Source organism: Schistocerca serialis, chromosome 5 (assembly GCF_023864345.2).
Source record: "Schistocerca serialis cubense isolate TAMUIC-IGC-003099 chromosome 5, iqSchSeri2.2, whole genome shotgun sequence".
NCBI lineage: Eukaryota > Metazoa > Arthropoda > Insecta > Orthoptera > Acrididae > Schistocerca > Schistocerca serialis.
The window spans coordinates 576,844,963-576,863,193 of NC_064642.1; the positions used below are offsets into that span (position 1 = coordinate 576,844,963).

The window sequence follows — 18,231 nt, forward strand, 5'->3', positions numbered from 1 at the left end:
AGAAAATAAACTAATGCTAAATCACAGTAAGACTTAGTTTTTACAGTTTCTAACACACAATTCAACAAAACCTGACGTTTTAATTTCACAGTTTGGGCATATGATCAGTGAAACTGAACAGTTCTAATTTCTATGTTTTCAGATGTTCAGTAAACTGTCGTGGAAAGTTCACGTTCTGGATCTTGTTCAAAGACTTAATGCTGCTATTTTTACTATTCGAACTGTATCTGAAGTAAGTGATCGTTCGACATGAAAATTAGTCTACTCTGCTTATTTTCATTCGCTGATGTCGTGTGGTACTATATTTTGGGGTAATTCTTCCCATTCTAAAAGGATATTTTTCTCAGAAATGGGTGGTTCGAGAAATAAGTGGCGAAGTTCGCGAAGTTCTTGTCGACCCCTGTTCACTTGTCTGGGTTTTTTGACGTTGGCCTCTCAATACATATATTCTTTACTGTCGTTTCTTGTTAACGATATCAGCTTAATCCCAAGTATAAACAGTTTTCACTCAGTTAATACTTCGGCAGAAATCCAATCTGCATTTGGATCGGACTTCCTTAACTATTCGGCAGAAAAGTGTGCTGCAACCATTTTCATTAAGGTAGCACAAGAATTAAAAATCTGAGCAGTGATCCACGCGCTTTCGCATCGAAAGTGTAGAGTTTCCTCAAGGGTCACTCCCGCTATTCTGTTGAGGAGTTCCTTGAAAAATTAAGCTGATTCTTATGCTATATTGTTGACTGCGTTTACTTAAACTTATTGGAAAGAACACACAGAAAATGTTGTGGGGAAGGCTAAACAAAGTCGCAGGTTCGAATCCTGCCTCGGGCATGGATGTGTAAGATGTCCTTAGGTTAGTTAGGTTTAAGTATTCTAAGTTCTAGGGGACTGATGACCTCAGCTGTTAAGTCCCTTAGTGCTCAGAGCCATTTGAACTGTGAACGTGGTTCGATGAACCCTCTGCAGGCACTTAAATGTGATTTGCAGAGTATCCATGTAGATGTAGATGGATTGACTTTTTTCGGGTTCATAAATATTTTTTAATCTGTTATTACTTTTATGTTGTAATTTCATGTAGTGGCAAGTTCCTTGACCTTGGAGATTTGTTCCTCAACTTGGTCCAAAGGAACATGACGTGAAAAAAAAGTAAATAAATAAAAATAAAATTCAATGGGATCGATGACCTCGCTGTTTGGTCCTTCCTCTAAATCAATCAACCAACCAACTAACAGATTTATCACCGGTTTTTTACTTTACTTTTTTTTTTTTTTGTACACTAGATTTGTAACAATTCGTTATGTTCATCTTCAAAATACTGGAACATCCGATGTATTACTAGGCTCATATGTGCCAAACTCGAAAAAATTGTCTTTTGCTTTTTAAAGAGTTTTTGTTACCACGATTTTCTAGCTAGGCAAGAAACGAAGTACGAGAACTTCGATCGCGCACGCTCACTGTCAGACAAATGCGACTCGACACCAAGGTTAAATACAGATTATTGGGTTGGCACCTCGTGTTAAATCTCTGCAGGCGCAGATGGCAGCACTGGAGCGCTGCCGCGCAGCCACGCCGCTTCCTGTACCGCAGCAGACGCAGGCCGCGGGCGGCGCCAGTGTTGACTGCTCGACATGTGAGCATCTGCGCGGTCAGCACGTCTGGCGCTGCAAAAACCGCCCGCAGCGCGCTCGTTCTCACGCCGCTCGCATCCCCGCATTCGCTCCGTAGCTACCGCCATTTCCAGTTAGACTGAGCATCTACGTATTCCTTACTTCCACAGCACCACGGAAATATTGGAGTATGTGTGAAACTGCATTCGCCTTACGTCTTTTACATCTACATCATACCCCCAAACCACCTAACAGTGTGTGGCGGAGAGTAATTCTCGTACCACTAACTGATGCTCACTTCCATGTTCCACTCGCGGGCGTGGAAAGAATGATGGCCGGTAAACCTCTTTATTAGCTCGAACTTCTCGAATTTTCTCGTCATGGTCATTTCGTAAGATGTATGTGGAATGAAGTAATATGTTGGCCGACTCTTCACGGAAAGTGCTCGCTCGAAATTTCAATAGCAAGCCTAGCCGTGATGCACAACGCCTCCCTTGTAACATCTGCCGCTGGAGTTGGTTCAGCAGCTCTGTTAACGTTCTCGCGCCGACTAAACGATCCCGTGACCAAATGCGCTGCTCTTCGTAGGATCTTCCCTATTTCTATCAGTCCTACCCGGCAAAGTTCCCAGAGTAACGAACAGTACTCAAAAATCAAACAATGGAAAAGCCAAGATGGAATGTAACAATATTATGAAAAGGAAAGTTGCTACCCACCATAGAGCGTAGATGCTGAGACACAGATAGAGGGTAGATGCTGAGACACAGATAGGCCCAACAGTCTTTTTGTTTGTGCCTATCTGCGGCTCAGCGTCTCCGCTATATGGTGAGTAGCAACTTTCCTTTTCATAATATCACACTACTGGCCATTAAAATTGCTACACCACGAAGGTGAAGTGCTACATACGCGAAATTTAACCGACACGAAGAAGATGCTGTGATATGCAAATGGTTAGCTTTTCAGAGCATTTACACAAGGTTGGCGCCGGTGGCGACACCTACAACGTGCTGACATGAGGAAAGTTTCCAACCGATTTCTCATACACAAACAGCAGTTGACCGGCGTTGCCTGGTGAAACGTTGTTGTGATGCCTCGTGTAAGGAGTATAAATGCGTACCATCACGTTTCCGACTTTGATGAAGGTCGGATTTTAGCCTATCGCGATTGCGGTTTATCGCATCGCGACATTGCTGCTCGCGTTGGTCGAGATTTAATGACTGTTAGCAGAATATGGAATCAGTGGGTTCAGTAGGGTAATACGGAAAACCGTGCTGGATCCCAACGGCCTCGTATCACTAGCAGTCGAGATGACAGGCATCTTATCCGCATGGCTGTAACGGATCGTGCAGCCAGACGACCACTGAGTCAACAGATGGGGACGTTTGCAAGACAACAACCATCTGCACGAACAGTTCGACGTCGTTTGCGGCAGCATGGACTATCAGCTCGGAGACCATGGCTGCGGTTACCCTTGACTCTGCATCACAGACAGGAGCGGTGCGATGGTATACTCAACGACGAACCTGGGTGCACTGGCGTATCACCCGGCGTGATGGTATGGGGTGCCATTGGTTACACGTCTCGGTCACCTCTTGTTCGCATTGACGGCACCTTAAACAGTGGACGTGACATTTCAGATGTGTTACGACCCGTGGCTCTACCCTTCATTCGATCCCTGCGAAATCCTACACTTCAGCAGGATAATGCACGAACGCATGTTGTAGGTCCTGTACGGGCCTTTGTGGATACAGAAAATGTTCGACTGCTGCCGTGGCCAGCACATTCTCCAGATCTCTCACCAATTGAAGACGTGGCCGAGCAACTGGCTCGTCCCAATACGCCAGTCGCTACTCTTGATGAACTGTGGTATCGTGTTGAAGCTGCATGGGCAGCTGTACCTGTAGACGCCATCCAAGCTGTGTTTGACTCAATGCCCAGGTGTATCAAGGCCGTTATTACGGCCAGAGGTGGTTCTTCTGGGTACTGATTTCTCAGGATCTATGCACCGAAATTGCGTGAAAATGTAATCACATGTCAGTTCTAGTATAATATATTTGTCCAATGAATACCCGTTTATCATCTGCATTTCTTCTTGGTGTACCAATTTTAATGGCCAGTAGTGTATTACTCAAGAATCGAACGGCCATGTTAGGCACTTCCTTTGTGGACGACCTACATTTCACTAAGATTCTTCCTATGAATATCAATGTGACATTCTACTTAAAGTCACTCTGGATAGTTACTCCTAGATATTTTGTAGTAGATACTGTTTCCAGCAATTTTTCATCAGCAGTGTAATGTACAGTAGCGGATTTCTTCCCTATACATGCGCAATATGCCATATTTACAGTGAGGAGGCAGAAATTATGATACACCTCCTCACATCTTGTCGGACCTCCTTTTGCCCGGCGTAGTGCAGCAGTTCGAGGTGGCATGGACTCAAGTCGGCGGAAGTCCCCAGCAAAAATACTGAGCCTTGCTGCCTCTACAGCCGTCCGTGATTGCGCAAGTGTTGCCGGTGCAGCATTTTGTGCACGAACTGACCTCTCTATTGTGTCCCATAAATATTCAATGGAATTCATGTCGGGCGATCTGGGTGGCCAAATTATTCGCTCGAATTGTCTAGAATGTTCTTCAAACCAGCTGCGAACAACTGGGGCCTGGTGACAAGGTGTAATGTCATCCATAAAAATTCTTTCTCTCTTTGGTGTTCCAGTACCGAACATAACGATTTTAGTCAATGATTGGTTCAGATGGACCAGAGGTTCCAGTGGATTCCATGTATAAACAAAGCCCATAGCATTATGGAGTCACCACCAGCTTGCACAGTGCCTTGTTGTCAACGTGAGTCCATGGCTTCGAGGGTGGGTCTGCGCCAGGCTCAGCTCTTATCAAAAGAAAGAGGAACTCATCTGACCATGCGAAGCCCAGCAGAGGCTTTGCAGGCGATGTCCTGATGTTAGCAAAGGCATCGGTCGTCTGCTGTCATGGCCCATTAACGCCAAATTTAAGCCGTATTGTCCTACCCAGTGTTGCTTGTCTGTCACCACTGACAACTCTGTGCACGCCACTGCTCTCGGTCCTTAAATTTCGTATTTTCGGCAAAGTCTTGACACTGTGGATCCAGGAATACTGAATTCCCTAACAATTTCCCATGCGCCCAGCTCCAACTACCGTTCTGCGTTCAAAGCCTGGTAATTCCCGCCATGTGGCTATAATCAGATCGGAAACCTTTTCACATGAATCACCTGTGTAAATACGACAGCTCTGCCAATGAACTGCCCTTTTATACCTCGTGACGCGATATTACCGCCTCCTGTATTCGTGCATATCGGTATCCAACGAGTTTTTGTCACCTCGGTGTATCTACAATCAGCGTCAACTGTCAGAGCCTGCACCATTCAACAATCGTCTGCAGGTGCTGCTGCAAATTTATATCGTCTTCTTGCGTTGTTACTTTCTTTTAGACAACCGCATCATTGGAGAACATTTTTAAGAGGTCCAGACGCTTTCTACTGGATCATTTATATACATTTATTAAGCTGTGGAAACAGAAATCATTGCCACGCGCAGACTTCCATCTTGTAGCCCGTTCAGTCTTCCTCTTCTGCCCCGCCCCTCGCCACCCTTCTACAACGACACGCCCGAACTTACAGGGCCTATAATTTCCAACATTTCTGGAACCAATACCCTGAACGAGATTAGATAGCACACAATATTTGAACCTCAATAAATTTTTTAATTTAAAAAATAAGTCTCATTTTGAAGTGTCAGTTAGGTACTACTTAGTTCAAACAAGTAATAATCATGTTTTATATAAACTGATTTCGCACTTCGTCCGCCCCTGGTAGCTGAGTGGCCAGTGCGACGTAATATCATACCTAACGGCCCGGGTTCGATTCTCGGGTGGGTCGGAGATTCTCTCCGTTCAGGGACTGGATGTCGTGTTGTCCTTATCATCATCATTTCATCCCCATCGACGCGCAAGTCGCCGAATTGGCGTCAACTCGGAAGTCTTGCACCAGGCGAAGGGTCTACCCGACGGGAGGCCCTAGCCACACGGCATTTCCGTTTTATTTCCCACTTTTGTTTTCATTGCTTCCATATCTAAAGTCTACGTCCACAGCTGCATGTTGTTGCGAATGGAACTGATATTCTCTATAATTTTTCCTATTATAATGATCTCTAACTATTGACCTTCGCAAAGCTATTACTATCCAAATCTGTTGTTATCGTGTTGTCTACGTGGAGTCCAACTAACTGTACCTTTGCTCGAATTTCACTACCTGAAAATATTCCTTCATTCAGTGAGAATGGCCATGTAACACATATATTCAGTTGCCTTTTTCCAAGTCAGGGAACTAGTTGTCATTAGAATTTATTAATGATGACAAATGAGCGGACAGCAAAAGAAATGAACAAGAAAGTACAAATGGCTTGCTGTCGTTTTGTTAAACTGCACAGCGTTTTCAAAACTAAGCTTCCAACACGTTCGAAACTGGACAGTTTACAATCATATGTACTACCAGTTTCCACTTACAACAGTCTGAGACGGAGTTTTAAGATGAATATTATTGCAAAGTTGAAGAATGATCAGCGGCTAGCGCAGACTTGCATGTGGGGAATTAATTGGAGAGGATGGGAAAAAAACGAGTCGAGTAGCAATCTGACATATTTATGATTGTAATGAAAATGAAACTGAGGCGGGCGGGACAGGCAACCAGGCGAATTGACGGTAGATAGGCCAAGAATGTTCTTTACTGGGTTCTTAGGGATATGAAAAGCCTGGAAAGACAACCTAATAATGGTTACGTTGATGACATGAGAACACATCGACGTGTATCGTAGAAGACTGTAATGCATGAATAAATATACAAAGACCGTTATCCAGCAGTGTATGTCAAACGGCTGACTATGATCTATTAAATTTAGGAGCCTACCGAAATAATGATAACAGAGATTATTGTGACTCCGTAAACTTTCCCGGCGTAGTAATTGATGATACTCATATCGGGTCCCCAGTCGGAACATAAAGTCATCTTGACACAATATTTCGGCGGTACACCTGGTCGCCATCTACACGTGAGTAAGCCGTCGCACTAACTCGCCGGAACTGAAGTCAAAACACAGCGGTGGCCCCTTTATACCCCGCATGTAGGCCCACGAGCTTGAGCGAAAGTTCACCGCCCTCTAGCGCAAAGCACCACAGTGCACCGGTGTTGAAAACTCGCAGAAACGATAAATCGAACATCAAACACTGTTGACCCTTTTGATGACATAAACAAAGGCCGTTGTCTTTTAATGTCAAACAAAATAGAGTTCCAAATTCTACTTAAAAGATACTCCTTATTTCTGTTAATAATATTGTCAGACAGCCGGATTTCAAAAGCTTCTAGTACTACACAGTCCCAACAACGCGACTCAGGGACAACCATTTGTGTCTCATTATACAATATTTCATGTCCTTCAGTAAGACAGTGGTCTGCGATCGTGGATTTTTCTGGCTGAAATACACGCGTATGGCGATGTTGCTCTACGCATCGATCCTGGACCGTACGAATCGTTTGTCCAATATAGGCTTTCCCGCAATGGCAGGGACTTTTCTAGACACAGAGCTTCCTCAAACCTAAATCATCCTTCACTGAGCCAATCAGCGATCTAGTCGTAGCTGGCGGACGGAATACACTTTTAAAATCGAATCTCTTTAAAATTCTTCCTATTTTTGAAGATAAGCTTCCCATGAAAGGTAGTAACGCCACCGATTTCCTTTATCTTCTGTTTGTGCCGCGGAGGTCCAGTCTGTATAGCACGACGGATCTGATTGTCGGTATAACCATTCTGCTTGAACGCTGCTTTCAGATGATCCCGTTCTTGTGTCAAATTACCAGGATCTGCAATCTGGGCAATATCAGACTGGGTCCCCGCAAACGCCGTCAGTATACAGTCTTCGAAGTTTCAACGGCTTTCTTCGCAGTCTGCAGTAACGGATGGTGACACCCGTCGACATGCCGTGATTAATCTCACAAACAAACTGGGCGATGCTAGGCTGGCAGCATTAGAAAATAATCCCATGGGGGTAATTACGTCCCAGGTTGTGAACCACTGCACTCGGCCTTCACGTCGTTCTTTGTTATGACTCTACTCAGTTGTCTACTGGTACTACTGCAGGGTGTAACGCTTCCCAATGGACTTAGAAATTGCTCTACAAAATCATGGTTTATGAATATTTCATTGGACAATGATAATTATTAGTTTTCTCATTTCTTCAAAACATGAAATGTAAGTCCATGAAAATCAAAATAAGGATGTGATTGACCTAGTATTAGTGAACTCTATAATATCTTTGATGGACGATAAAAAGCGACTACCGACTGTTTTTCTCTTCCCTTCGATATCTTAATTCAAGGATGTAAGCACTGCGTTAATCCGCCAGTGTAATTTCATTAGCTGAATAATAATTAATGCAGATAATAATTCGTTTTATTTTTAGGAGTCTGACTGTGTATCCTGTTGAAGATTGTTAACAGGAATCTCTTTGTAGTTCAACAGAAGTTGGAAGCATTAGGTTGACTAGAGCATTCGATCAGCAGCCAACAGCCAAGCCTTGTTCTAAAAGCAATTTTACTTTTTATGCAGCAGATATTTATTAAATCTTCTCTAAGTCAATGTTTATTCAGCGCGGCATTTTAAACTTCCCGCGCCTAGTCAATCATTGTCACGTAACACTAACGATGTATTTTACATCCGGTCAGGAACAGATGATAAAAATTATACAGATCTTTCATTCTAACTTTCAATGAAATTAATCAGTTGAGAAATCATTTTAAACATTAGCAGTTCTGTGCCTAACTGAAACTAAATTTGGTACTTTGAGCTCACGTAACGGGACTGCTAATTATAACATTTCCGCCACCCCGTATCCCAAATACAAATTCAAACTTTAATCAAAGAAAATTTTGTTTCCAAAAAATTGGCTCTGAGCACTATGGCACTTAACAGCTCTGGTCATCAGTCCCCTAGAATTTAGAACTACTTAAACCTAACTAACTTAAGGACATCACACACATCCATGCCCGAGGCAGGACTCGAACCTGCGACCGTAGCAGTCGCACGGTTCCGGACTGCGCGCCTAGAACCACGAGACCACCGCGGCCGGCTGTTTCCACATTCTCGTATTTGCCGAAACGCTACAAGGGGGATTCACGTGTGCATTTCAATTAATGCGCTGCTTTGTAGTTATGATTTTTAATACGTCACGACCATACAACGAGTACGTTTCGCCTTCATTGTCCTGTACTGATGAGATATCCACTATTTATGTACAGTGTAATCCTGTCAATTTTTGTCTCTGTTAATCAGTTCTTCTGTTGTTTTGTTCCCATGGGTTTGGATAATGTTCAACTCCTCCTTGCGAAATATATACCACCACAGGACCAATGTGCACACTTTGCTTTAAAAGGAAGTCCATTTCTGTTCCCCCGAGGGTTTCCCTTGTTTCCCATTACTAAAATGTGTACCATTCCTCTCGGTTTTATTCTTGACGTGCTTAGAAGTATCCAACTCTTTTTCTCCCAGTGTAATCGTATATGATGGTCTTGTCTTCGATTTTCTTTACACGACATTATCGTGTGCCATTTTGGAGTTTCATTTCGGACTCACTGACATCTGAATTACAGCGAGGTACGTATCGTGAGAAAAAACGTTTCACAATACTCGTCTCTATGGTCACGGATTTTAAACGACTAACGAGAATGCCCAACTCAGGGTTGTTTAGAACCTTGGTGATCACAGAATTTTTCACAGCCAGATTGTGATTGTTAAGAGAGGGATATGTGGCATTAACAGGCCCTGATAACCATACTTTGCTCCCACGTGTCTTTTGGAGCTTTCAGTCCCATTGTCGAAAGAGAATACTGTTAGAAAATATTTGGAAATAATTGAATCAAAAGAATCTGCCTTGAAATGCCTGTTCTGTTGTTACTATGTGAACACCATTCCTATCGTTGATTGTAAAATTGTAAGCATCTGAGAGTCTGAATCTGCATTCTCCAGACACAGCTGATCGGTCAGGTTTTCCGTGGATAGCAAGCAGACAGCGAAACTGGTCAAGCTTCAACATGCACGAAATAGCGGTGCCCTTCGAAGTGGCAATTAGGACACAGTGGCCTCGCATAATTCGAGTTCAGTAAACTAACTCTGCCTCTAATAGGCAGACTTCATAATAAAAAGAGACATGTATAATTGTAGCGTTTTACTAATGCAAATTACGTCTCTCACTTGGTGAAATCGTGGTTCATATTTGTGCAATAGGTGCTGCGGAAAATTAGGAAGTCTCGGCGTCTCAGTATAGCTGCTTTCAGTCCGAAGATTATATTAGACACTACAGCGCTTTACTGGGCACGGTGCCTACAAACTGACGTATCCACCCAGCTCTAGCGGAACCTACAGTTTAACGTGGATTGCGTACCATGGGGTAACTCGGCACTTTTGACATACACGAACCATTGGCAGAGATGAACAGGAGATGAGTGACATAAAAAATATTAGGCGCGACTGAGGATTGAATCCTGAAACTGTGGATTCACTTGTATGTACCATGACACACTCTGTGGACTCATATTTACGCGTAACCATGTTGGCTGGAAATTTCTGTCATCCTCAGAGCTGCGATGCACTGTTCCGTGAAATGCTGGCCTGCAAAATCGAGGCAGGAAAGAACATTTCTCCATCTTTGGAGTGGCCAAGAATCATCATCTTGCCACGCTTGTAAACTCTCGTTACTATATGCTCCTCCACATGTGTCTTAAAACGTGGCACTCACAATTTACATTAAAATTCCTTACGTATTTAATTTCTACTACGAAGCCGTCATTTCGTCCGTACTGTATAAAATAGACGTTTATGATACCACATTGTGAAGACAGCTTCAAATGATAAATGTAGGAATATACCGCAAACACCTACGTATCGCCCCCCTAAAGATCGTGAGGACACGATTAGACTAATTGCAGCGTGCACTGAGACGTTTAAACAATAATTCTTCTCGTGCTCTACACGTGAATGAAACGAAAAGACGCTCTAATAATGGTACAATGGGAAGTACCCTCCTCCATGCACTTCATAATGATCTGCAAAGTACGGATGTGGACGCAGGACACTGTTCATGGCGCTCTGTCTCCTCTGATACGCTCAGCGTTGTTACACCCTTGTACTTCCCGTGAAGAGCATAATTAATAAGCAAATATAACACTGCGCGTATTATTCGCACAATCTAAGGAAACAGTCGGCGCGGTAGCTGATGGGAGCGACTGTAAACAGGAAATTCATTCACGGTCGCTTCCATCAGCCAGCGCGCTGAATATCAATTTAGTTTTCGCGTTTAATACTGAAGATGATCAACTACAACAGTGGCTTCCACCCATCTGAGATCATTACGCCTGAGCGAGTCGAGATGTCAGCCGATATCTCAAACAGAATTAGCACCTACTTAAAATAGCAGCGCGTAAATAATTTTCAGTTTATGTTCACACAAATCAAAATTAAATGTTCTGTATGTGTTTTACTAAATCACTTACTAACCTATTTTTCAAAAAGTTTTTTTCTATAATGTTTACTCTTGGTTAATGCACATCTATCGAGCCGGCCGGTGTGGTCGAGCGGTTCTAGGCGCTTCAGTCTGGAACCGCGCGACCGCTACGGTCGCAGGTTCGAATCCTGCCTCGGGCATGGATGTGTGTGATGTCCTTAGGTTAGTTAGGTTTTGTCAAAAGCTATTTACAGTTTACGTCTTGGCGGAGTGCAAGAAATTGTATTTTGTCTCATATTTTATTAAATGAAAGTATTAATTCACTCACTGAAAATTTTCTTACAGCTGGGACAGTTATTAGCCGATTTTCGGGGAAAAAATGATGGTGGTAGAATTTATGACTGATGACAAATACTGACTTACTTCACCACTGCTGGTCATTTTTCATTGCTTGTGTTGAGCATCATTACCTGTTCTGGGAACATTAAAAAGCCCTTAACTCTACCCCTGTGTTGGCACAGCCTCAATTTTGGTGCAAACTGGTAACTAGATGCTCGTATTTGATGTTTTAGGTAAGAAGACCACACCGAACAACAAAATTGGTCACCCCATCAGACATCACACTAATTCAGAGTAACACTGCTTCTACCCTTGATAATAGTTTCAGCTCGGTGAAGATTGGAGACAACATCTAGAAGCTAATAACTGATGAGTATACCCCAAGAGCTACCTCATTGCTGGGCTATTAATTGCTTTCATCTAGTGTTCCAAATAGTTCCTTACATTTTCTACAGGATTAAGATCGGATGATTTAGCGGGCCAATCGAAGTACTGTATGTGTGGGCGAGCCCAAGTGTTGTTCATACCATGAAAGCATTCGTGCAGCCCTGTGAAACGACTGTTGTGGTCTCGAAAGACGGAGGTCTCTACAGAATACTTATCTTGAAGATATACACTGAAGAGCCAAAGAAACTGGTACACCTGCCTAATATAGTCAAGGGCTCCCAGGAGGATGCAGAAGCGCCGCAACACAACGTGGCATGGAATCGACTAACGTCTGAAGTAGTGCTAGAGGGAACTGACACCATGAATCCTGCAGCGCTGTCCATAAATCCTTAAGACTACGAGGAGGGGAGATCTCACCTGAACAGCACGTTGCAAGACATCCCAGATATGCTCAATAATGTTCATGTCTGGGGAGTAAGGAGGCCAGCGGAATGGTTTAAACTCATAAGAGTGTTCCTAGAGCCACTCTGTAGCAATTCTGGACGTCTGGGGTGTCTCATTGCCCTGCTGGAATTGGCCAAGTCCGTCGGAATGCACAATGGATATGAATGGACGCATGTGATCAGACAGGACGCTTTCGTACGTGTAATCTGTCAGAGTCGTGTCTAGACGTGTCAGGGGTCCCATATCACTCCACTCCACACGCTCCACAACATTACAGTGCCTCCACCAGCTTCAAGACTTCCCTACTGACATGCAGTGTCCATGGATTCATGAGGTTGTCTCCATACTCGTACACGTCCATCCGCTCTCGACACAATTTTAAAAGAGACTCGTCCGACCAGACAATATGTTTCCAGTATCAACGGCCCAATGTCGGTGTTGATGGGACCAGGCGATGCAAAAAGCTTTGAGTCGTGCGGTCACCTAGGGTACACGAGTGGGCCTTCAGCTCCGAACCCCAGAACGATGACGTTTCGTTGAACGGTTCGTAAGCTGACACTTGCTGATGGCCCAGCACTGAAATCTGCAGCAATTTTCGGAAGGGTCGCACTTCTGTCACGTTGAACGATTCTCTTCAGTCGCCGTTGGTCCCGTTCTTGCAGGATCTTTTTCCGGGCGCAGCGATGTCGGAGGTTTGATGTTTTCCCGTATTCCTGATATTCACGGTACGCTCGTGATATGGTCTTGCGAGAAAATGCCCACTTCATCGCTACCTCGGAGATGCTGTGTCCCATCGCTCGTGCGCCCAGTACACCACGTTCAAACTCATTTAAATCTTGATAACTGCCATTGTAGCAGCAGTAGCCGATCAAAGATCTGCGCCAGACACTTGTTGTCTTATATAGGCGTTGCCGACCGTAGCGCCGTACTCTGCCTGTTTACTTATCTCTGTAGTTGAATACGCATCCCTATACCAATTTCTTTGGCGCTTCAGTGTAGAAGAAATGGCGATGCTTGTACATCGAGAATGTTCGTGGTAACCTGAAGGAGTGGGTCCGAATCATGGTACGAAAAACACCTCCAAAACATCACAGGACCATCCGCGGCCTGAACTACAGCCTGCACACAATACGGATTAATCATTTCATTGCGTCATCAGTGCTTTCGACCCTAGCATAATTTGAAAAGAGAGAAAATAGCGACTCGTCGGCTCATGCCGCAGGCCTGCAGTTTCACCCTCAGTACCTGTACAGTTTCTGTGTTGTTTGGCGCACTCAAGATGCGCAGCTTTATGAGCTGATGTGAGCAACGTCATTTCGCGAGGTAACCCAATCCAGATACGGCGGTTGAACAAAAATATAGAAACACCACGAGCAAAGCATGCTGGAACATAAATGCAGGTGCGAGACAACCACGAATGGCACCTGAGCAATGTCCTCAGTACGTTTCAAGTGTCAGAACAGTGTTCTGTGTAGTTGTGAGTGCCTTATGTCGAACCTAAGTGAATTCGAACGTGGGCATATTATTGTTACCCGTGCTTCTGTAACCAAGGTAGTAGAAATATTTGTTGTTTCAAGTGACACGGCATCGAAAATTTATACCCATAGCGGGAAAACATCATCCGCTAAGTCACAATGCGGTCTAAGGCGTGTGCTTAATGATCGTGACGGACGGTCACTAAAGCAGATTCTGACGAAAAATAAGACTGCAGAAGTCACTGCAGAACTGAATCTCACACTGGCGAACCCTGCCGGTACCAGAACAACACGAAGGGAATTCCATAAGGAGGGAATTGCATGGCCGGATAGAATCCCAAACCCACTCATGAATGATGTAGACGCTCATAACGGAAACGTGGTGCGGAAGCCGTGGAGTATGGAGCAAGTCATTTGGGCCTATGACTTGTTTGACACTCTTTCCAACTTCTTCCCGAGTTTATGTCTCAAGAGTGAAACATGATATGGTTTCGATGAAGATTTGGGCAACCATAAGCGCCTATATCCGCAGGGCCACAGCGGCCGGCTTTTGAACGTCAATGATTTTCGTACACCGCAATAGGGAAGCTAGTGTGGTATGTTTTTTCTGTTTAAATATTTTTGTCCACATCCGGCATTATGATATTGCAGGGCCTGTATTATTCCGAATACGATGCAAAGTTCCTCTGGACATGTATGAATGTTCAAAGGAACAGGCACTGCAGCGACTACAGCCGTTATGAAATACATTAAATGTATCCGAAACAGCGAATATGGAAAACCATCAGCTGTAGAAAGGAATGACGACAATGAAAATTGGTGCCAGACCGAGACTCGAACCTGGAGTTCCCGCTTATCGCAAGCGGTCGCATCACCATTTGGCTATCCGTGCACGACTCAGGGCCAGACCCAAACTCCCATATGTCGTCAACCATGTGTCGACAACCTATAGTCGTACATCAATTACATATATTCCCGTATAGGCGAGACATTTTACATGAAGTCGCTTGGCCAGTGTTGGTGGATAAATACGATGTTACAGTGCCTGTGTTACGCATGCGTGTCCAAAGGAACTTTTCTTTTCTTTAGAATGCAATATCAGTCTACATTAAATTCTATCTCGTTACAGCCCCTCTCAACCAATTACTCCATCTACTTTCTATCACCCTTTAACGCATATCCATGTCAGTTTAGAAGCAGATGGTTCTCTTTTCTATTTAAGCACCCAAGACAACAGTCAACTTGCATGTATTCGTTTTACCTCAGTAGACAAACTGCAGCATTTCGTTAACAACAATGTAGCAACTGTTCTGTAAGGTATCTGTTAGCTGACACTGTATGGTTGTGACTGACAGAGAGTACAAATAAACAATTGTAGATATCGTTTGTTAGAATTTAAAGCACTTAAATAGTCATGCACAGAATCAAACACAAGATCCATTCCGCAGTTGTTTACAGCAGTCCCCAAGCTGGTAACACAATGCTCTTTAGCTAAAGAGCCACATGTCCGGACACTGCATAAAAATCTGTAAGCTGATTGCCCCAGTAACTTTGGGGTAATACCTGGGCTTGTGATCCGACATATATAAATTTACTACTCTACATTCGATGGTCATCTACAGTAAACAATCTATTTCATCTGTCTTTTTGCTGTCCACGATCAGTTACTGTTTCCTTGGTTCCCAGTGCTTCCACGTCCATTTTTTCTCATATTCCTCTTGCTGTCAAACACTCGTTCACAAGTACAAGAATTTTCCTGTGCTAATCAGACTTGTAAGTACTCTCTCATTCTCCCTCAATTTTCCCAAATTTTATGGTATTTTCTCTCAATTTATCCGCGTTTTCTGTCAATTTTCGTAATTTGCCTCTATTATGTCACTTCTGCTCACGTGATCATGATGTCACGTTTGGCGACGTATTCTAAATTCGCTTATAAATGTGGTTCTGTTGTCAACGCCTAGCGCAACTGTGCTGTTTTTCTGTACGCTTGTAGGTATTGGAGGCTGAATAGCGACGTAACCTGTATGCTGGCTGATCGGCGACAGAAGTGTGGTGGTGATGGTAAGTTGCTATGGGACCAAACTGCTGAGGTCATCGATCCCTAGGCTTACACGCTAGTTAATCTAACTTAAAACTAACTTACGCTAAGGACAACACAAACACACACACACACCGAGCGGCTACCCCGCGCGGCAACAGAAGTGTGTGTTGCATGAGAAGATTCAATATGACGAGCGTTTGCGCTGGACGATTGATCTCCTTCATGTAAATTGTTAACTGCTTGGCGGCCACAGTAACAGTCTCTCCGGCCTCCGAGCGCCTCGTACGGCTGGAGATAGGCGCACTGCCGGCTTGCGAGAATCTAGTCCTCTTCCAGGCAGCGCGACTGCGGCTCCCCGGCAGTCGACGGACGGGGCGCGCTTCGCGACAGCAAGTTTGTGCAATCAGAAGGCTCTTTTTCGCTGGATATGTTTAGTGTAAGGTGGAAACTTTGTGGTGGAGGAGGGTGCTTGTGTTCTCAAATGTCAGTGCATACAGCACCTCGGATATATTTAGTGCTACAATCTATTTTGAGAGGAAATTTAATTACCTGATTTGCAAAATGTTTGCGTGTGGTTCTGAAAAATTGAAAACATGTTTTATTATGAAGAAGAATCATCTAAGGTGGTGGTGAGTGTTTCAAACATTCCACATCCAGATAAACAGAACCACTGCACAGCATTTCCCAGTTATTAAATAATTAATGTAATTAATTTTTAAATAAATAAACAATATGTTGCTTGAATTTACCGCCCATTTTGTGCCAAGAGGTCCTCCCAGTCCAGCAGCTCAGTACAGATTGAGTCTTTTTCTCGCCAGTTTACAAATGAGTGACATAAGGGGGGGGGGGGGGGGGAGGGGACTGAGGGAAGGGAGGGAAGGCTGGGGATTTCTTAGGAGAGGAACAAGTGGCTCAGAACTGAACAAGTGTCCCTTTTGCCAGAGGGTTTGGGAAGGAGGAGGGGGAGGGGGTGAGGGATTCCTCAGAAGTACAGATTATCCATAAGCTGTCATAATCAATCACCAAGGAGTCATAAATGAATTAGCATAAGAATAGGTATCCCCAGAGTGTCAGAAATCAATTAGCACAAAAATAGGTTAAGGGATTATGCCATCAATTTAATTAATTGTCATGTTCTTGTTGAAGTCTTCAGTCTGAAGACTGGTTTAATGCAACTGTCTACTTATTCTATCCTGTGTAAGCTTCTTCATCTCTGAGCAACCACTGCAATCTATGACCTTCTGAATCTGCTTGTTATATTCATTTCTTGGCCTCCCTCTACGATTTTTACACCTCCCCCTCCCCCCCCCCCCCCCCCCCCGCACCTCACGTTCCCTCCAGAACCAAACTATGATCCCTTGATGCCTCAGAATGTGTCCTACCAGCCGATCCCTTCTTCTAGCCAGGCTGTGCTACAAATTTCTCTTCTCCCAAACTCTGTTTAGTACCTCCTCATTTGTTATGTGATCTACCCATCTAATCTTGAGCATTTTCCTGTAGCACCACATTTCAAAAGCTTCTATTCTGTTCTTGTCTGAACTGTTTATCGTCCATGTCTGACTTTCATACATGGCTACAATCCATATAAATGCTTTCAGAAAGGACTTCCAGACACTTAAATCTATACTCGATGTTGGAAATTTCTCTTCTTCAGAAACGCTTTTCTTGCCATTGCCAGTCTACATTTTATATCCTCTCTACTTCGACCATCATCAGTTATTTTGCTGTCCAGATAGCAAAATTCATCTACTAATTTAAGTGTCTCGTTTCCTAATCCAATTCCCTCAGCATTATCATATCAATTTGATATCAGAAGTGCGCCAGGATCGGCTTTTTCCTGATGCTGAAGCATTATTACCACTGTCGCACTGCTGTAGCTGGACCCAGTTTGACTGAAAACTCACAGCAGATGTCTGTAGACTGGAACGGTACTCACCTGGCCCAGGTCGATGGTGAGGTTGACCTCGTTGTACTTGACGCCCCTGGAGAGAGGCGGGCTCTGCCACCACGTCTCCGCACCGTCCACGGCGTACGTCGCGGGGTGGGCCTTCTCCGGCCTCGTGGGGTCGCAGTAGTCGCAGACCTGAAGACAAAAGCATACTTTAGCAAAACTGATACACTATCCGTTACAAATATAAAGTATCAACACTTTTATTGAGACACAGTCACTCAACCTGTTCGCAACTGATCAGTTTCGACCATTTATCTTTTAACGGGTATAAAACGAAAATAGTAAATCTTAATTAAATAATTAAAAATAAAAATGCTGTAATATACGGTGACGAAGGCAGAAAGAATAGATAAGACTCCTTTTGAATTTTGAAAATCTCTGGGAGGAGCGGCAAGTTATTCAAGGTGGTGTCAAGAATCTGTGAGACTGTAGACATGCTACTGGACTTTTCGGAAAGAAAT

At 43.9% G+C, this 18,231-nt stretch overlaps 1 protein-coding gene across 1 annotated transcript in view; it reads right to left on the reverse strand.

Annotated features, from left to right (window-relative positions):
- LOC126482302 (laminin subunit alpha) overlaps positions 1-17,902 on the reverse strand; it is a 365,291-nt gene extending 347,389 nt beyond the window's left edge. Inside the window, exon 1 of the mRNA XM_050106331.1 lies at positions 17,756-17,902. The gene's annotated coding sequence lies outside the window, so the exon portion shown is untranslated. The remainder of the gene's footprint in view (positions 1-17,755) is intronic.
- Positions 17,903-18,231: the final 329 nt, after the last annotated feature.